Here is a 22122-nt window from a genome sequence, read left to right as displayed (position 1 = left end):
CATGTGGGGATGGTTTCTGTTTTGGACGCGTTGGCAGTTAAGTGGATGGATCTTCGTGAGGCAAAGGAGAAAGGACTGACTTCTCTGTTGTTCCTATGGCAGGTCCTGGGAATCAAATAGATGTTAAAAGAAGGATTTTGACTCAATATTAAGAAATATTAAGAAATATTTCTAATTTCAAGTTTCTAACAATTAGAATTGTTCTCTCCTCCCCTCATAAAAAGGATCCTTCTTGAAAAATGTAGGAGCAAAAGCTAACTCATCACATTAGAAATAGAAGACAAAAAACCCCTATACTAGATATGGAACTAAGGTCAGATGACATTTAGGCTGCTGTTGCCACAACGATAAAGTCATTTTTAGAAAAATGTAACAGTAAACATAAGAGTAATTAAATCTAAAGATTAAAATTTAATTTAAACATTAAAATGAAATCCTTATAAAGAACATCGAGACCACCACAATAAAATCTGCATGTAAACACCACCCAAAGACATGAATATGTGATGAGAACTGGGAAATACGGAAAAGTTCTGAATAGTTCTTGTGGTTTTATGGTGAGCCTGAATACCATGCTGAGGAGGACAGACCTCTCCCAGTAGCCAGTGGAGGACTTCTGTCAAGTCTGTTGTTTTAAGGTAGGCATTGGACTAGAACTGAGTATAAGTCAATCTGATAAATGTGTTCGGGAATGAAGCAGAGGAAATTAGAAACAAACAAACACACACACACACACACACACACACACACACACACACACACACACACCAGTTATTTAAAAGGATGTATCACAATCCTACTAAGCCAGGATACTGGCAGAGGTAAATAAAGAAAACTAATGATAACGTATTATTTAAACTGGAGGTTGACAAAGAAGACACAGTAAAAAAAAAGGGGGGGGGGAGCTCTGAAACCATACAGATTGGACTAGAAATCCCACTTTGACCACTTAGAACCAAAGTCACTTAATCTCGCTGAGCCTGAAATGTTCTCATTTGTATTAAACTCCTAACTTTGGGTTGTTATGAGGTTGAAATGAGACTGTACCCTTGTACCCTTCATTCGTTCCAACATTCTAGAGTACCTACTGCCAAGTGCTGTGAATGCACAGCTCCTTTAACTGCACACTTTCCTGGGTGATGTTATCTGCCTCCGTGCTCTTAACTCTCACTAAATCCTTATGACTTTCAAGTCTACAGTTCCAGCCCAGAGCTCTCTCCTAATTCCCAGACTCACTCCTTCTACTTCCTACTGAAGAGTTCCACATGGAAATTCTGTACACATCTCAAATTCAAAAATCATTAATTTTATCTGAGAAATCTAGTACCCCGTTTTTAATCCCTATTTTTTAAAAAAGGATATCTAGCCTTGGCTGGGTATTCCATTGGTTAGAGCATCGTCCGGGTATGCCAAGATTACAGATTTGATCCCTGGTCAGGGCACATACAAGCAGCAACCAATAAAAGCATAAATAAGTGGAACAACATATGGGTATTTTTCTCAAATCAATAAAATCAATCAATATTAAGAAGGATACCTCATCTCCCCAGTCACCAAAGCCAGAAACCAGAGTACTATTTTTTTTTTAAATTTTTTAAAAAATATATTTTATTGATTTTTTACAGAGAGGAAGGGAGAGAGAGAGAGAGTTAGAAACATCGATGAGAGAGAAACATCGATCAGCTGCCTCCTGCACATCTCCTACTGGAGATGTGCCCGCAACCCAGGTACATGCCCTTGACCGGAACCGAACCCGGGACCCTTCAGTCCGCAGGCCAACGCTCCATCCACTGAGCCAAACCGGTTTCGGCCTGAGTACTATTATTGAGTCCTTCTCCTGAAGCCCATATGCAAGCGACCATCAATTACTGACCACCCTATTCTTATTTTAAATCCATCCCCTCCAATGAAATTGAACCACTATAACAATAAAAATTAATTGAAAATGGATTAAGAACTTAAATGCAAGACCTGAAACTATAAAATTCTTAGAAGAAAACTTCAGAAAAAGGCTTCTTGATGTTAGTTTTGGCAATGACTTTTTGGATGTGGCACTAAAAGCAAAAAATTAACCAGTGGGATATCAAACTAAAAATGCCTCTGTACAGAAAAAGAACAATCAGCAAAATGAAAGGCAACTTACAGAATGGGAGAAATATTTGCATACCATTATCTAATAAGGGGTTAATATCCAAAATATATAAGAAATTGATACATCTCAATAGCAAACAATCTGATTAAAACATGGACAGGGGATTTGAACAGACATTTTTCTAAAGACATAAAAATGGCCAACTAGTACATATAAAGGTGCTCATATTACTAATCATCAGGTAAATGTAAATCAAAACTACAGTGAGATATAATCTCACCTGTTAGGCTATTATCAAAGAGCCAAGAGATAGTACTGGCGAGGATATGGAGAAAAGGGAACCCTGGTGCACTGTTAGTGGAAATGTAAATTGATACAGTCACTACAAAAAAACAGTATGGAGGCTATTCAGATTATAAATAGAACTACCATATGATCTAGCAATCCCTCTTCCAGGTACATATACCCAAAGATGATGAAATCACGATCTCAAAGAGATACCTGTGTTCCCATTTTCATCGCAGCATTAATCACAGAAGCCAAAATATGGAAACAACTCAAGTGTCCATCAACAGATGCATGGATAAAGAAAATGCGTTACACAGGGTGAGGCAAAAGAAGATTTACAGTTGTGAGTATGCAAAACAAAGAGTTTATTTTTGTCCCACCATGTATATGTAAAATGGAGTATTATTCAGCCATAAAAAGAAAACTCTGCCATTTGTGACATGGATAGATCCTAACTGCATTATTTTAAGTGAAATAAGTCAGATAGAGAAAGACAAATACTGCATGATCTCATTTATATGTGGTATCTAAAAACATCAAACTCATAGAAACAGAGCAGAATGATGAGTCACTGGAGCTGAGGAGTAAGGGAAATGGCAAACATTGTTCAAAGAGTACAAACATTCAGTTACAAGTTGAATAAAATTCAGGGATCTAATGTATAGCATGGTGACTACAGTTAACAATACTGAATTGTATATTTGAGATTCAGCTTTAATGTTCTCACCATAACAACCAAATGTTAATTATGTGAGTTAAAGGATGTGTTAACTAACCCTATTATGGTAAACATTTTACAACCCATACATGTATCAAATCATTACATTGTACACTGTAAACTTATATATTATTATATTATTATATTAATTATATCTCAATAAAGCTGGAAAAAATTTCTATTAAATCTATTCTCATTACAAAAAAAAAGTAGGCTGAGTTTTCCTGGGTTTTATTTCTCATACCCTTTTGGCTAATGTTCACAATTTGGTTAAGTCTGTTGGGTAGAGAGGTATAATATAGAGGTAGAATCAAAGTGTAACATAGTTATCTACATGGACGTGTGTATTTTAAGTTTCTTCCCCTTTTAATAGTCTTAAAAGATTTCCTTGCAATAGCTAAATGCCAGAAGGCACTACTAATATTACAGATCTATTCCAAATATCTTTCAATATATTTTAAACGTTATGATCTGACACATTCTCCCAATGGATGAATATAAAAGAAACTGATAACACTGGTTACTTCTGTGAAGAGAATCTGAGTGGCTGGGGGACAAAAAGTTGGGAGGACAGGAGACTCTTCGCTGAATACTTTTTTGTACCTTTTTACTACCTGTTCAGAAAGTCAAATAAAAAAAACAAAAACAAAAACAAATCAGACTATGGAAGTTGCTGTGTTTCTTCTCTCAGGGCTCAATATAAAATCAATCACTGACCACAAAATCCAGCAAATATTGGAAAGAAAATGAGAAGTTTCTCTACTTTGAGAACATTATTCCCTTCTGATGGGAAAGTGGCAATCAGCAAGATTCATGCTGCTTGTGTGTGAAAATGTACACTGATTGCTGGTACTCTTTATTCTTACAGTTCTTGCCAAAATGTGGGAAAGGGAAAAGCAAACAAAGATGGGAAAGAAGCTGGAAATTCCTAGGGAATAACTTTTAGTAAATAAAGGCCAACGTACACAGACAACCATTGATGAAGACTGAAGTTTTCTCTTAAGCCATGAAAGGAAACAAACTAACAAAAAGACTAAGTTTAAGAACCCTTATGATTCTTAATTGAATACAGATTCATATTTCTTTAATGTTTACTTTATAAATTAATGTTCCCTAACACAGCATTTTATTTTTTTAATATATTTTTATTGTTTTTATTGATTTTTTACAGAGAGGAAAAGAGAGTAATAGAGAGTTAGAAACATTGATGAGAGAGAAACATCGATCAGCTGCCTCCTGCACATCCCCTACTGGGGATGTGTCTGCAACCAAGGTACATGCCCTTGACTGGAATCGAACCTGGGACCCTTCAGTCCGCAGGCCAACACTCTATCCACTGAGCCAAACCAGTCAGGGCCTAACACAGCATTTTAAATATTTATGCTTACGTGTTCTGGGAGGTAAGTGAGAGCAGCATAATGAAAAGGAAAAGCATTCGTGGGGATGTCAGTTCTCTGGCACAGGCAATGTAAATAAGCATCCACTATAGTATAACTCCTACTATAGTAATACTCAGGGATCTAACTGTGATCTACAGGATGCCTAAACTCCCTGAAAGTGAACACAAGTTCTTATGTGCAGGCACCTCGCTGGAAGACAGATGCAAAATACACCTCTAGAGTCAGACTGACCAGAGGCCCAATCCCAATTCCCTTTAGCTGTATGATGTGTAAAACTCTTGCCTGTTTCCTCATTTGAAAAGTGTTTTCTAATCCTCAAAAAGTACTTCATCAGATTATTTTGGGAGTTAAAAATATATATACACATAACATTAGTACACTGTTTTAATTTATGGTAAATAGTAAATAAACAGCAGCTAATTCTATAATTGTTTCCTTAATGAGGTACCCATTGTACTGGTGTATTCCAACTCAAAAGTAAGCACTGGGATTTGCAAGGGATGGAAGATAGTAGGAAGGAGCAGGCTCAAGATAGCAGAGCAAGTCAAAGATCATAAAGGAAAGAGTCAGTGACAACCTAAATGTATTGTGCACTTTTCTCTCACAGATCATTTGTTAAATAAAAACAATCCTAGTACTCAGCATGTGAAAAACTCAGAGGTTCACAGTTCTTTATCTAAAAACAAAAAATACCTATTTACACCTCTGCCTGTCTACTACCCTTACACCATTTTCCCACTAGTGAAAAAACAGTAAGTTAGTATATTTAATTCTACTGTAATAAAAGAAAAATGCAAAGCTTTTGTGGGTAGACATGTTACGGTTTCAGAAAACTTTTTAATATCTACTGGTTATCTCTTAAATATGATCATGTACTCCCTTCAAAACAATGCATCTCATAGATGATTTATTCTCAGAGATCATATTCTCCCTCCTGCCAAATGGGGGGGAGTCAGAAAACAGATTCAAATCTTGGCCCTAACACTTTCTGGATGTAATCCCAGGTGACACTATTTTCAAGCTTCATTAATCGGTAAAATGAAGATAATACTACCACTGTGAATAATGTGAGTGAAGTGCTTAACCTAGTGCCTGGTAAAACACAGGTGCTCAAAAAACTCTACTGAGTAATATAGAAAGAAAAATTTTAAAAGAATTAGTAATTTTAGATATGTAATTTATAGATTTCATCTGGTTAAAAGAGTTATGTATTTAAAAAACTCCACTAGGTCCTGGCAGGGTAGCTCAGTTGACTAGAGCATCTCCATATGCCAAGGTTGTGGTTTGGACCCAGTCAGGTCACATACAAGAAACCACCAATGAATGTATAAATAAGTGGAAATGTAAACTTAAAACCAATCCACTTTGAAATGGTCATAACTCTATTTACGGTTGAAGAAGAATATGGTTAGAAATAGACATTTCAGTGTACAAATTACATTTTTCATTTTTTGGCACTATTTTCAGATGCGTGGATATTTCACCTTCAACTTATATGTAAAGCATTTATATGAAGTTTTATAGACATGTCAATGCTAATATGAAGTATATAAAAATGTTTTAGTGGAAAGCACCGAAACAGAGCTCAAAATCGTTTGTATATCAAAGCCATCCACTTCGTGGAGATATAGTTAGCAAGATTAGTCCATGTTAATTTATAATAGAAACTGATTCCTTTTCACCAAAATGTATGAAAAAAATAGCTGGAGGCAAGGAATTTTCTGAACAGCTTATATTCACTGTTTTAGCAGTTCTAGAAATACACTCCAAACTGAAGATTTACTCTTTTGGAAATATTTATAAAAAGACTAGAGGCCCGGTGAAGCCCGGTACATGACATTTGTGCACTGGAGTGGGGGGAGGGGTGGTTCCCTCAACCCAGCCTGCACCCTCTCGCAGTCTGAGACCCCTTGGGGGATGTCTGCTCGAGGGGTCCTTAGCGCTGCCGCGGAGGTGGGAGAACTCCCGCCACTGCCATTTTACCCAAAGCAATATACAGATTTAACGCAATCCCAATGTTATTTTTTAAAGAAATAGAACGAGAAATCATCAGATTTGTATGGAACCACAAAAGACCCAGAATAGCCAACGCAATCCTGTAAAAAAAGAACAAGGCTGGTGGTATCACGCTACCTGACTTCAAAATATACTACAGAGTTACGATATTCAAAACAGCATGGTATTGGCAGAGACACAGACTCACAGATCAATGGAACAAAATAGAGCCCAGATATAAAACCACACATATATGGACAGCTAATTTTCGACAAGGAGCCAGAAATGCACATTGGAGTAAAGATAGTCTCTTCAATAAATGGTGCTGGGAAAACTGGAAAGCCACATGCAAACGAATGAAACTGGACTGCAGTTTGTCCCCATGTACAAAAATTAATTCAAAATGGATCAAAGACTTAGACATAAGACCTGAAACTATAAGTCACATAGAAAAAAATATTGGTACCAAACTTATGGACCTGGGTAATAGAGAACATTTTATGGACTTGACCCCAAAGGCAAGGGAGGTAAAGGCAAAAATAAATGAATGGGATTATATCAAACTGAAGAGTTTCTGCACAGCAAAAGAAACGGACAACAAAACAAACAGGCAGCCAACCAGATGGGAGATGATATTTGCAAACAGTAGCTTCAACAAAGGTTTAATTTCCAAAATATATAGAGCTCATAAAACTCAACACCAAACAAATAATCTAATCAAAAAGTGGGCAGAGGACCTGAAAATACACCTCTCCCAAGAAGACATACAACAGCCAATAGATATATGAAAAGATGTTCAACCTCACTGGCAATCAGGGAAATGCAAATTAAAACTACGAGATGCCACCTTACACCAGTTAGAGTGGCCATTATCAACAAGACAAGCAACAGCAAGTGTTAGAGAGGTTGTGGAAAAAAGGGAACCCTCATTCACTGCCAATGGGAATGTAGACTGGTACAACTCTATTTACGGTTGAAGAAGAATACAGAGTACTACACGGCCATAAGGAACAATGAAATAGCGTTATTTACAACAACATGGATGGACATTGAGAACATTATGCAAAGTGAAATAAGTCAAACAGAGAAAGCTAAGAACTATATGATTTAACTCATATGTAGACTATAAAACTGAAACTTATGTACACAAACAGTAGTGTGGTGATTACCAGAGGGAGGGGGTCGGGGGAGAAAGGCGTCCTAATATGAGGTGACATGAGAAGATCTGACTATGGGTGGTGGGCACATGGTCCTATATACAGATTTTGTAAATTAGTAATTCATACATGTAACCTATATGTTCATATAGGCTAATGTCACCCCAATAAATTTTAAAATGAAAAAAAAAAAAAAAGAAAATGAACAAAACTAGAAATCGGAAAATAAAAAAGCTGATATAACAAAAATAAGTAATTAAATAAATAAATAATTAATTTTTAAGATCTTAAAAGAACTGTGTGTCTTATTTTAGGCCTATTGACATCAAAAGTTTTGATCAATCCATACAACTAACTATTCGGTTTTATTGTGAAAGTCATATACTAGTATAAACGGTGGTGCATGTAAAGTGTAGCAAAAAACAGACACCTCAATAATTCAAGATGAAGTGTGATACCATCTATACTAATAAAAGCCTAGGTGGCCCTCATGCACAACGTCGTTACAAGATGGCTGTCACAAGATGGCCACACGCACAGTGGAGACGGAGCCTGGCGGTTACTCCACACGGTGAGGCCTGGGGGTCCCAAGGCTCCTCGCAGTGCAGAGGAGACCGGTCACGGTGTCTCCGCCACCTCACATGGAAGACATGGGTCTCGGCAGGAGAGGGCAGTTGTGGCCAATCGGACCGGCAGGGGAGGGCAGTTGGGGGTGATCGGGCCGGCAGGGGAGCAGTTAGGTGTCAATCAGGCCGGTAGGGGAGTGGTTAGGGGCAATCAGGCAGGCAGGCGAGCAGTTAAGAGCCAGTGGTCCCAGACTGTGAGAGGGATGTCCAATTGCTGGCCATTCCCCAAGGGGTCCCAGATTGGAGAGGGTGCAGGCCAAACTTAGGGACACCCCCTCCCATGCATGAATTTCGTGCACCTGGCCACTAGTGAGTTTATAAGCCTTTCTCTATTTCAGAATATGTTGCACTGGACAGCACCACTGGAGATGTTATATGCTATCTTCATGGAGACAAGACTTCAATATTTTCTCTCTCTCTCTCTCTCTCTCTCTCTCTCTCTCTCTCTCTCTCTCTCTCTCTCCCTCTCTCTCTCTCCTCACCCCAGGATATGTTTTTACTAATTTCAGACAAGGGGAAGGATAGAGAGGGGAAGAAAGAAAGGAGGCAGGAGGGAGGGAGAGAAACATCGATGTATGAGATAAACATGGGATGACGCTCTAACCAACTGACCCACACTGGCCAGGGCTCAATGAATTCTTTAAATAAATAGTACTGCCCTAGCTGGTTTGGCTCAGTGGATAGAGCATCGGCCTGAGGACTGAAGGGGCCCGGGTTTGATTCAGGTCAGGGGCACATAGTCAGGTTGTGGACTCGATCCTCAGTGGGGTGAGGGGTTGTGCAGGAGGCAGCCAAACAATGATTCTCTCTAATCATTGATGTTTCCATCTCTCCCTCTCCATTCCTCTCTGAAATAAATAAAAATAGCTATATATATAAAAAGCTAATATGCTAAGTGTCTGACAATCTGACCAATTGCTCTCACACGCACTGACCACCGGGGGGCAGACACTCAATGCAGGAGCTGCTATAATATGCACTGGCCATTTACAGAGAAACAGCACTGCCGACCTGGAGCCCATAAAGCAATGCTTGGCTTCCCCCAAGTGGGACACACGCACCACCACCAAATCGCAGCTGATGCTGCTGAGACGCCATGGCGCAAAATGCAGCCCACAGTCCAGCCAGCCCAGCCAGGAAACAGTCACTGTGGGCGCCGGGTAATGATGTCACGTAGCAATGCCCAGCTTCCTCTCCCTACCAATGACTAGCCTCCTTGCAGTTTCTTCAGCCCAGGAATATGACTTGCTTGATAGCCAGGTGCACACATTTCACACTTTAACCAAATGTCTGTGAAGCGTTTTCCCATGCCTTATTTATCTCATTTGATCCTCACAGAAGTCCTAGAGTAGGTAGATAGGAGACTCGATGGAATCCTATTTTCTTTTCATTAGCTAGAAAACGGAGATTTAGAAAGCTTAGAAACTTGACCTGACTAAAGAGAAAGAAAGAAATGGTGGACCTTGAAAATGACTTCAGGTTTTCTCAGTGCGCAGAATATAGTCAAACACTGCTGCAGTTAAATATTGTACCCTTTGTTCTCCCTGCATGATCTACAATAATAATCTGCTTTGTGTTGATATTTACTGTGTCGCTGACAATTACCTGAAAGAGAAGTTGGGGTGCTTCACTGGGTTGGAGAAAGTTTAGCTAAATCAGAAAGCAGGTCTAATTAAACAACTTTATCTTCTACTAGAGGCCTGATGCACAAAATTCATGCAAGAGTAGGACTTCCTTTCCCCAGCTGCTGGTACCGGCTTCCCTCTGGTACCCGGGACCCAGGTTTTCCTCCGGCTGTCAGCAGGCAACCGGGACCTGGGCTTCCCTCACAGCCCTGGCTTCATCCAGAAGGTCATCCGGAAGGACATCCAGTCTAATTAGAATATTACACTTTTGCCCTGACCGGTTTGGCTCAGTGGATAGAGCGTCGGCCTGCAGACTGGGGGGTCCCGGGTTCGATTCTGGTCAAGGGCATGTGCCTCAGTTGCAGACAGATCCCCAGTGGGGGGTGTGCAGGAGGCGGCTGATCGATGTTTCTCTCTCATCGATGTTTCTAGCTCTCTAGCCCTCTCCCTTCCTCTCTGTAAAAAATCAATAAAATACATTTAAAAAAAAAAGAATATTACGCTTTTATTATTATAGATTATTATAGATATACTAAAGGAGGGGGGTGTCCCTCAGTCTGGTCTGTGCCCTCTCACAGTCTGGGAGCCCTCGGGGGATGTCCATGGGCCTAAGCCGACAGTTTCCATTTGTCATTGTCAATCGTGAATTTGGTTGACACTTCTATTATAGAGAAAGGGCAAATAGCGATATTAAAATATTTCTTCTGGCGCTCTCTGCTCCTCCTGTCCGTCGGAGAGCCTCTCCTCCTGCGCAGTGCCAGCAGCCACAACCCTGAGACACAATGGTGAAGGTTGAAGTGAACAGATTTGGCCGCATTGGGCACCTGATCACCAGGGCTGCTTTTAACTCTGGCAAAGTGGATATTGTCACCATCAATGACCCATTCATTGACCTCAATTACATTGGTCTACAGGTTCCAGTATGATTCTACCCATGGCAAGTTCAAAGGCACAGTCAAGGCTGAGAACGGGAAGTTTGTCATCAATGGAAAGTCCATCTCCATCTTCCAGGAGCAAGATCCTGACAACATCAAATGGGGTGATGCTGGTGCTGAGTATGTTGTGGAGTCCACCGTATCTTCACTACCATGGAGAAGGCTGGGGCTCACTTGAAGGGTGGAGCTAAGAGGGTCATCATCTCTGCCCCTTCTGCGGATGCCCCCATGTTTGCGATGGGTGTGAACCATGACAAGTATGACAACTCCCTCAAGATTGTCAGCAATGCCTCCTGCACCAACTGCTTGGCTCCCCTGGCCAAGGTCATCCATGACAACTTTGGTATCATGGAGGGACTCATGACCACAGTCCATGCCATCACCACCACCCAGAAGACTGTGGATGGCCCCTCTGGGAAGCTTTGGCATGAGGGCCGAGGGGCTGCCCAGGATATCATCCCTGCTTCTACTGGTGTTACTAACGACATACCATCCCTGAGCTGAATAGGAACCTCACTGGCATGGCCTTCTGTGTATTAGTTGTGGATCTGACCTGCCACCTGGAGAAAGCTGCCATATATGATGATATCAAGAAGGTATTGCCCTAGCTGGTTTAGCTCAGTGGATAGAGCATCGGCCTGTGGACTGAAAGGTCCCAGGTTCGATTCCGGCCAAAGGCATATGCCTGGCTTGTGGGCTCAACCCCCAGTAGGGGGCGTGCAGGAGGCAGCCAATCAATGGTTCTTTCTCATCATTGATGTTTCTCTCTTTCCCTCTCCCTTCCTCTCTGAAATCAATAAAATATATTTAAAAAAAAAAGAAGGTATTGAAGCAGGCATAAGAGGGCCCCCTTAAGGGCATCCTGGGCTATACTGAGGACCAGGTTGTCTCCTGTTACTTTAACAGTGACACCCACTCCTCCACCTTTGATGCTGGAGCTGGCACTGCCCTCAATGACCACTCTGTCAAGCTCGTTTCCTGGTATGAAAATGAATGTGGCTAGAGCAAAAGGGTAGTGGACCTTATGGTCTACATGGCCTCAAGGAGTAAGAATCCCCTGGACCACCAGTCCCAGCAAGAGGAAGAGAGGCCCTCAGCTGCTAGGGAGTCCTTGCCCCAGATCAATCCCCTGACACACTGAGAATCTCCTGACCACCATTTCCATCCCAGACCCCCTGAAGAAGGGAAGGGGCATAGGGAGCCCTACTTTGTCGTGCACCATCAATAAAGTTCAGTGTACCCAGCCAAAAAAAAAATTTTTTTTCTAATTAATTTCCTTTCAATGTGCACGAATTCATGCACCGGGTCTCTAGTATTAAAATAAATGAAAGGAAAGAAAGGAAAGAAAGGAAAGAAAGGAAAGAAAGGAAAGAAAGGAAAGAAAGGAAAGAAAGGAAAGAGAAGAGAGGAGAAGAGAAGAGAAGAGAAGAGAAGAGAAGAGAAGAGAAGAGAAAAGAAAAAAGAAAAGAAAAGAAAAGAAAAGAAAGAAGGAAGGAGGGGAAGGGGAAGGGGGAGGGGAAGGGGGAGGGGAAGGGGAAGGGGAGAGAAGAGAAAAATAAGGAGTACTATGTTGTTTAGTTTTATATTCATATCCATACTGACCTGAGTACTACACAGTATTTCATCTTTTATCTGATTATATTAATGTCTGTCATGTTCAAATTAAATCCAATTTCTCAGACCTTGACTATAATAAACACACAATTTAGGCTAGGGAAAAAACAAAGCAAAAGAGAACAGAACAATTCTTCCTCTATTTCATCATTTCCCTACATTATGTCATCCTTAGAATTTCTGTATCACAGAGAAAAGGTTTTGCTTATTGCTGAGAAAAGGTTTCTAATTAAATAATCGATTTAATATCAATGGGCCATTAAAGAGTTGATGAGATGATTTTATTTTAAATTGATTTAAAATCGAGTTTAATGGTAGAATTATACACCATTTAGGCCACATCTAAACTTACTTTTATAAATAATACTTCATATTTATCTCTTAGATTTAGGTTCAGTGTTTTCATTTTATTGCAACTTCTAGGATTAAACATGATTACATTCCCCCCTTTTTTAAAAAAAGAAAAAGAAAAATTACTTGGTTTTCAAAGGTATTAAAGAGCAAAGCATCTATTAGGTGCTTAGGGTGATTCGAACACAACCAAAATTTTGGTCTGGTCTTTAGGAAGTATATAATACATTAGTTGAGAGGAAATGAGACAGGTATATAGATAATTCCAAAACAAGAGGTAAAAACCTAAAATAAAGTGTTTCAAAAGTTTGCAGAAGTAGATGATACTTTAATTTGGAGTGCCCAAGCCAACACCAGGGAAATTGTGAGTTTGGTTTTAAAGGTTAGGGTAGAATTTGGGCATTTAGTGACCAAAGATAAAGATACTCCAACACAAAAGAGAAGTGTGAGCAGAGGGTCAGAGGTGGAGTGTTTGTAGTCTATCTATATATATAAAAAGAGGTGATATGCAAATTAGGTTGGGACACCGTAATGGTCAGGACCAGCTCAGGAGGAAGGGCCAGGCGAAGGCCTGGAGCCTGAGAGAACAACAGACAGGGCGGCCCATGCCTGGAGAGAACAACACGCAGGGCGGCCCATGCCTGGAGAGAACAACACACAGGGCAGCCCATGCCCGGAGAGAACAACATGCAGGGCGGCCCATGCCCGGAGAGAACAACATGCAGGGCGGCCCATGCCCGGAGAGAACAACACGCAGGGCGGCCCATGCCCGGAGAGAACAACATGCAGGGGGGCCAGAGCAGAGACACAAACCCACAGGGGGGCCCGGCTCTCAGCAGCCCCGTAGCTGTGGCGCTGGGCTGCTGGGGGCCAAAGCAGAGACACAAACCCACAGGGGGGCGCGGCGCACCAGCAGTCCTGCCTCTGTTTGGGAGCTGCAGAGGAAACACCTTTTCTGACCACTCATTTGCTAAGCTTGTAATATGCCACTTGCTTGGGTAATAAGAATCCAAGAAGGTGATCTAGGGTTTTCCACCTCACTCCTAGAGGGAAAAACGAAGGTCCACTGCTAGAGGGGCTAAGAAATGTCATATCCTGCCCCAGCTGGTTTGGCTCAGTGGATAGAGCCTCGGCCTGCAGACCACAGGGTCCAGGTTCAATTCTGATCAAGGGCATGTACCTAGGTTGCAGGCTCTTCCCTGGGCGGGGACCAGGTCAGGGCTCATGCAGGAGGCAACCAATCGAAGTGTGCCTCTCACATTGATGTTTCTCTCTGTCTTTCCCTCTCTCTTTCACGCTCTCTAAAAAGCAATGGAAAAATATCCTCAGGTGAGGTTAAAAAAAAAAAGAAAGAAAGAAATGTCATATCCTATGAAAGAGACATCTTGAAAATGCCTAAAGAAAGTTGTCATTTTTTCGTGAAGGGACTGGAGTCCGTGTTGATGAAAACACCTTGGCAGCTGTGGAGGCCAGCAATGGAAGCAGCAGTGGAGTGATGCGGGTGGCACCTTCTCCTGATCAGCCCGGTCGCCTCTCTGAGGGTTCCCAGACTGTGAGAGGGGGCAGGCTGGGCTGAGGGACGCCCCTCCCCACCCAGTGCATGAATTTCATGCACCGGGCCTCTAGTATGAAAAATAATTTCAGTTCTAAAATAAAACATGCAATTATATATTATACTTTACAACTCTAGTCATAATTTTAAGTAAAAAAAATTAAGTGCTAAATTTCATTATTCAAGATGTATAACTTGAAAGTCATTTGAACTACCATTCCTGAACCTCAGATTAATTCTTCACCTATGTTCCATGTTTAACTAACTGAAACTTTACATATATTACTCTGATCTGTTGCTAATCGTCTCTAACTTAGCTCCATTATTCTCTAAGGAGTATATATAGAGTCAGAATAATTTGCTAAAGAGGAAACAATTACAGACAGAAGTAAAATGAACTGTCAGCTCAACAAACTAAGACAGAAGGAAGTGTGTCAACATGGGGACAATGGAGAGGATGGGAAGATGGAATGGATTAGTGAGTGAGGACAATTAGTCTTTGCTATTTGTTTCAAGGCACACACTTGGAATCTGACCAAGTTGCTAGGGAAAAAATTAGGTCATTACTTTGTTGTTTCTCTGTTAGATTTTTAATTCAATAGAATGTAATCGCACGCATTGTGACTAAAAATATGGGCAAGGCATTAGAGCCCATTTTGGAATTAAAGTTATAAAATTCTTAAAGATTGAAAAATACTTTCGATTAAGATGAAAAAATAAAATCTGCAGTTGAAAGTGCACTACTCTACTGTAAAATGCCCTGCACTGGAACATAGTGGTGCTAATTCTGGGTTACTTTATTTTGAGGTCAACAGTATGTATGACAAGAAAACAATTTTTTTAAAATATTTTATTGATGTTTTACAGAGAGGAAGAGAGAAGTATAGAGAGTCAGAAACATCGATGCAAGAGAAACATCGATCAGCTGCCTCCTACACACTCCCTACTGGGGATGTGCCCACAACCAAGGTACATGCCCTTGACCGGAATCAAACCTGGGACCCTTGAGTCCGCAGGCCGATGCTCTATCCACTGAGCCAAACCGGTTAGGGCAAGAAAACAAATTCTTATAGCAGGCTCATGGGTTGTTAAAGTTTATGAGAAAACCTATAATTCTTCTAAAGAATGGATTTTTACTTAAAAAATTATAAATCCATAGTATAGTCTCACATTTTCAGAGCTATTTACTCAATGTATGCTAAGGTCATTGTGAAAAGTCAGCGATTAAACACATGATCCTTCATTTGAGGCTCTTCCAATCTAGTCATCTATTTTGGGATTTTATACATGAGTCCTTTTAATATAGGTACTGCTGTCAACCAGGCTTCTAAGTTGCAACTGCAGAAAACAACTCTAGTTGGCTTAAACAGAAAACGAATTTATTTGAAAGGATATTGTTAGTCTAGAGTTGCTAGGAAAGCTGGAGACCAGGCTCAGAAAACAAAAGAGAGCAAAGGAAGGCTGAAGAGTGAGGACTACATCCACAGAAACAGCCCAGCAAGTATCTGTGCTGCCCTGGCCTTACTGTGCTTGGACAGTGAATGCCATCACTGGTGCCACTGACTTCTCTTTTTCCACTGGAAGCATCTGCCTGACCACTTCAAGAAAAAATTATCTATAGTCCTTACTTTCAGCTCCAGATTCAAAAAGTCTAGGTCATATACTTAATCCAGAGAAGGCTGAGAAAGCAAGTATGTGACCTTTTAGATTTTTATATTGGGAGTTGAGCTCTGCCTTCTATCAAGACCTATATACAGTGAGAAATTAAAACTAGGAAGAAGGTCCTTAGGCTGGGCAGCCAAAAAAGTCATATAACCAATTCAGGAACACTGGCCTATTTAGGGAAGAATGGCCTACTCAGTAAACAGCCCTCTGTTCTCCGGCTAAGTGCTCTGAAGCAAAGTCTGCATGGTGACCTACTCAGGCTGCTGCCCTGTTTTTAAACCTCCTAGTTGGACTTGCATTTCCCTTCTGGAAGTGCTTAGCACCACCCCAAGTGGTTCAGCACCAGTCAGGCTTCTGGATGAGATTCCTGAGTTGATGCTTCAATCACTAGCCTGCTGTTTTATTCCTACAACTAGGCCACAGTGGCCTCCCACCCTCATCCCTGGAAACTGGTTCTCATACTGTTCCCCTCTCCCCCTTTGCCTCAATTTCTGGGCTCGGGATCACAAGAGCTGGTATGAGTCACAACTTCATTACTTACAAACTAGGAAAAAGGCTAGTTATTAATCTCTGAGCTCTACCATACTCACAGGTTGTCAGGATGACCAAATGAGAGAAAGTAAAAGCCCTTTGTAAACGAAAATTATAAGCATGATCTCATAAGTTAACATTCCTGATAGATATGATAAATTCCCTAGTTCTTTAGGAATCTGGCCTATGTAGGTCTCTCTGGTTCTTCTGAGCCCCAATTCCTGTGTTTATTATAAAAATTAATTTGTCGCCCTAACCGGTTTGGCTCAGTGGATACAGCGTTGGCCTGCGGACTGATGGGTCCCACGTTCGATTCCAGTCAAGGGCATGTACCTTGGTTGCGGACACATCCCCAGTTGGGGGTGTGCAGGAGGCAGCTGATAGATGTTTCTCTCTCATCGATGTTTCTAACTATCCTTCTCCCTTCCTCTCTGTAAAAAATCAATAAAATATATTTAAAAAAATTAATTTGTCATCAAAGAGGTATGATTCATAATTTTATAAGTCCTGTACCTTAGTAGTAATAAAAAGCTTATCCTAAAAACAAAACCCTCTGCCCTATCTCTTTTACACTACCAGTCCTGCTCCCTAGAGGCAACTGCTCAATTTTTTATCTCTTTCTTTTGGTATTTATCTCTCTGAATTGCAATTTTTGTTAAATCAATATTCAGTATTAACATTATGATGACTATTTAAATATTGCTTACAGCTGAGCCAAGCAGTTTACTAGAATTATATTATCTTTCATAAGTAATTTAATTTTTTTCTTGGAGCTATTAATTTCCTCTTTTCCCACTTTGCTTTCTATACATCTATTGCTAATTCTTCATAAAGTCACCAAAAATGCATACAATCTTTCAATGTCACTTGTCACTCAGTGTTCAAACAACATTCAGGTAATTGATTTCTCCCAGAGGGAGCCTTTCAAGCGCCTCCCCCTGACCCCCTCCCCAGACAAGTCTAGACTGGATACCCACTAGACCAATGGTTCCCAACATGGGGCACATGCCCCATAGGGGGGCAATTTGAATTTTAAGGGGGCAATTCGGGAATGAGTTATTAGTGAGTTTTTTGCATTTCTTATGGTTCTAGAAGCCTCATATACAGTATATAAATATATATTGTGACGTATTTATGCATTACAGTTCTGTTACATATTTGCTATTTTTTTCATATCACTTCACATTATTATTTTTTAAACAATTTCTTAGTGATTTCTTCTTCAGTACTTCAACTGTGCTTTTATTCTTTTACTAGGGACCCAGTGCATGAAGATCCGTGCACTGGGGGTGGGGGGGCCCCTCAGTCCAACCTGCACCCTCTCCAATCTGGGAGCCCTCAGGGGAGCCCTCTCCAATCTGGGAGTTTCTGTCTGTCTTTGCAATCATATGAGTGAATTGTCTGAGACCCCCAACCCAGTTTGGTTTGTTGCTCACAGAATAATAGAGGCATTATTTTTTCTTTGCTCCATTGGTGGAGATTTCCTGGAAGTTTTAGGATATCTTCCCTCTAATTTTTCCTAGACACTCTGATTTTACTTATGTCTCTCACCTTTGCTTTCCCTCCATCCCCAACCACAACAGTAACTTGCTCCAGGATCACTTTGCTCTACTGTCTAGGAGAGCCGTCAGCACCAGAACTATGATTCCCAGCATTCCTGGTGCTCCCTGCACTCTGGGCTTCTGCTTCCAGTCCTGGGGCTGCCACTAAAACTACTATTCCCAGAATTCCTGGTGCTCCCCAAGCTCTGGGTTTTCCCCAACCAAGGGAGCCAAGTCCCCCTAAGCCTCCGGCTCTCCTGCTCTGCTCTCCATCCGGTGACTGAGGGAGCCATGTCAACACCAAGGGAGCGACCGAGGGAGCTATGTCCCCCGCAAACTGCCGGCTCTCCCACTCTGCTCTGTGTATGCAAATAAGTGCCATCTTTGTCGGGTTAATTTGCATACCCACTCCTCATTGGCTGGTGGACGTGGCTTGAGCGTAGCAGAGGGATGGCTAATTTGCATGTTTCTCTTTTATTATATAGGATTTTTCTCTTTCATGGATGCCATGTTTTTGGAAGCTTGTTTAGAACAAGTTAATGGCCTTTTAGGCTTCCTCCACGTGAAGAGTTCACTTTTTGAATAATAAAAATTATATGTCACTAGGGGGCATCAGGATTTTAGAGATGCTTAGGTGGGGCATGGCCAAAAAAAGGTTGGGAACCACTGCACTAGACCTACTGCACAGCATAGCTAGTAATTAAGATTTCCCTTTCTTTTTTCCTGTGTTGGACCCATTTTTTGGATCCATACCTCCTTTTTCTTGGTTTATTTCATCGCTAGTGGAACATATCCTTATTTCCAAGAGCACCTGTTTTTACCTTTATAGCATTCTATTTATGTCTCATGTCAATAAAATATTCTTTTATATAAAGGTATTTTTATTCTGTTAAAGATTTTTCCTCCTTCTTTCACTGCTGTTTCTTAGTTCTAGTACTTTGTTCTTTTTGTTCTAATCTGTCTCAATTAGGAAGTTTTTCTCAAATGTCCAGTGAGCCTTAGATGGGTTTTCGTATTTAAGAATGAGGCAGTAAACAATTGTTTGGAAGCTCTGTTGCACAAACAGACTTGCTGACTACAGTAGTCCCCCCTTGACCACCAGGTTTTCCTCCAATAGATGTCTGAAACCACGGACAGTACCAAACACTATGTTTACTATGTTTTTTCTGCACATACATCCCTGTGATAAAATTTAATTTATAAATTGGGCACAGCAAGAGATTAACAACAATAACATAATAATATAGAACAATTATAATAATATACTGTAATAAAAGTTATGTGAATGTGGTCTCTCTCAAAATAGTTGTTATACTATATTCACCTTTTTTGTGATGTGAAATGCTATACAATGCCTATGTGATGAGATGAAGTGAGTTGAGTAACATAGGCATTGTGAAGTAGCACATGACTCCTATAAGGGTTACTTGAATATAAGCACTGTGTACGGAGACAGTCAATTTGATAACCCAGGTGGCTACTGACTAACGGATGAATAGCATATACAGTGTGGAGATACTGGAAAAAGGAATGACTCATGTCCTGGAAAGGATTCAGAGCAGGATGGCACAAGACTTCATCATACTACTCAAAATGGCACCAAAATGGCAAATAAGGGAGGATTACTGTATTCGTCTTTGTTAAACAACAGAAGGCTAACTGGCTTTTTCATTGTATAATTCCTGAACATAACTATAGTGGAGCTCCAAAACACCACTACATGTTGGCTATTACATTTCTAGAGCTCTAATTTATTGTCTTACTAGAGGCCTGTTGCACTTAGAGATTCGTGCAACAGGCCTTCCTTCCCCTGGCTGCTGGCACCTGGGACCCAGGCCTTCGCTGCTCCAGCCGGAGCCTTCAGTCCTCGCTGTTCTGGCCGGAGCCTTCAGTCCTCACTCCGCGCCTGTGTATGCAAATTAACTGCCATCTTTGTTGAGTTAATTTGCACACTCTCCTGACTGGCTGATGAGTGTAGCGGAGGGATGGTCAATTTACATGTTTGTCTATTATTAGGTAAAAAAAAAATATCCACTTGGCTTGAACTCTGCAGGGGAAGGCAAGGGGGTGATTTCACCATTTAGTTTGTAGGTGTTCACATAATTCTAGATTTCAGCCTGTACCTTACCACCCCACCCCACCCCTTTGTAGCTATTTCCAGATTTGGAATCTTTCTACTTTGATTTCTTTAGAAAACAAATCTCAGGTCTCTTAAGTTTAGATGGGGGATTGGAAGTGGAGAATTGAAGGGGCAGGTCAGGATTTGCCCACCTGGGCAAGTGATATTGGTTAAGAACAAAGAAATTAACCACTAAAACAAAATGAAAGTACTGATATCTCTATATATAAAAGCATAAGCAACCATTCGACTGTTCGCTGACACACAATGACCACCAGGGGGCAGACGCTCAATGCACAGGCATGGAAACATGGCCAGACTGATGAATCTCAGAGGGAAGGGGGGACAGAAGAGGGGGGGAAGAGATTAGTCAAATATCTTACATGCATATTAGAGGCTCGGTGCATGGATTCATGCACCAGTTGGGTCCCTCAGCCTGGCCTGCGGGGATCAGGCAGAAACTAGCAGTCCAATATCCCCTGAGGGGTCCCGGATTGTGAGAGGGCGCAGGCCAGGCCAAGGGACCCCACCATGCAGAAATCCGTGCACCAGGCCTCTAGCATAAACATATATATGTACATATATATGAACTTAATAAAAGGTGGTACAAAGTAGGGAGGGAAAATGGATTGTTTAATAGAGGGGTGCTCAGAAACCACATCATTATATGGAGTAAAACAAAACCCCATCCCTTTCTAACACCATATATAAAGGTGACTTAAGGCTATAGAGCAGTGGTTCTCAACCTGTGGGTTGCGACCCCTTTGGGGGTTGAACGACCCTTTCACAGGGGTCGCCTAAGACCATCGGAAAACACATATATAATTACATATTGTTTTTGTGATTAATCACTATGCTTTCATTATGTTCAATTTGTAACAATGAAAACACATCCTGCTTATCAGATATTTACATCACGATTCATAACAGAAGCAAAATTACAGTTATGATGTAGCAACAAAAATAATTTTATGGTTGGGGGTCACCACAACATGAGGAACTGTATTAAAGGGTCGCGGCATTAGGAAGGTTGAGAACCACTGCTATAGAGCTATAGACCTCTCTTCTTTGTTAAGCCAGTAATTAGTTCTTTATCTGCTTTCCAGCTTCCCAAAATTTCAATACCCCTTTTTCCACTATTGTTTTCTTCTCAGGTATCTTTGTCCTTAAGGGTTTATACTTCTTTTATTCATGTACTATAGTATTAGGGCTTTGGAAAAAAGAGAAATGTATATACCATCTGTTATGTAAGAAATCAAATGAAGTTAAACCTAGTCTGAAAATGCCAGCCCCATTATCTGTTTAATTACCTCCCTAATAGTGACTGTCTACTTGTCTGAATAAAATGCATTCTTGGTGTAGGCCAGGTTCTCCTTTTTATCCACTTGCCAAACCACTCTGCTGTCTGCCTATAAATGCCTCTTTTTACGATGCTCTTGAAACTATTAAATCACCTCTCTACCTTGAAGGGCATATCTAGTTTTAAGGCCCCAGCCTCCCTTAATAAAATTTGTCTTCCTTTTAAAACCGGGCTTTAACTTTCATTAACTTATTCGACCCACTTACTGAGTACCTACTATGTGCCAAGTATTGGAAATGCAAAGATGAGGATATGGTCATACCCTCAAGTTGCCCAACAGGCTAGTCTTACAGCCTTTCTTAACTGGGAGACTGTCTGAATCACAGAAAATGATTTTGGTGACTATTTTCTTAATTCTCACCAAAAGGGTACATAAGTAGTATCATGTTGGATGCATGGGAGAGAAGCTAATTAATTACACACAATAGATGCCTCAGAGCATTATACAAGTTAAAACATGGTACTGAAGTATTGAAATCCAGTTTGTCTAGTTCAAGAACCTGAGCTTTTAAGTTTTATGGTATAAAATCCCTTTTCAAGTGACCAAATATTC

General features: G+C 40.9%; 1 protein-coding gene and 1 pseudogene across 3 annotated transcripts in view; one reads left to right on the top strand and one right to left on the bottom strand.

The window, feature by feature from the left end:
- Window positions 1-22122, bottom strand: part of LOC139010231 (BTB/POZ domain-containing protein 7) — a 77984-nt gene that overhangs the window by 30053 nt on the left and 25809 nt on the right. The gene's annotated exons all lie outside the window — the stretch shown is intronic.
- Window positions 10684-11977, top strand: LOC139008028 (glyceraldehyde-3-phosphate dehydrogenase-like; annotated as a pseudogene).

This window comes from Myotis yumanensis, unplaced genomic scaffold (assembly GCF_028538775.1).
Source record: "Myotis yumanensis isolate MYYU_CA2020_CCGP unplaced genomic scaffold, mMyoYum1.0.hap1 SCAF_1, whole genome shotgun sequence".
In the NCBI taxonomy this organism is placed as follows: Eukaryota; Metazoa; Chordata; class Mammalia; order Chiroptera; family Vespertilionidae; genus Myotis; species Myotis yumanensis.
This window is presented reverse-complemented; position numbering and strand designations above follow the sequence as displayed.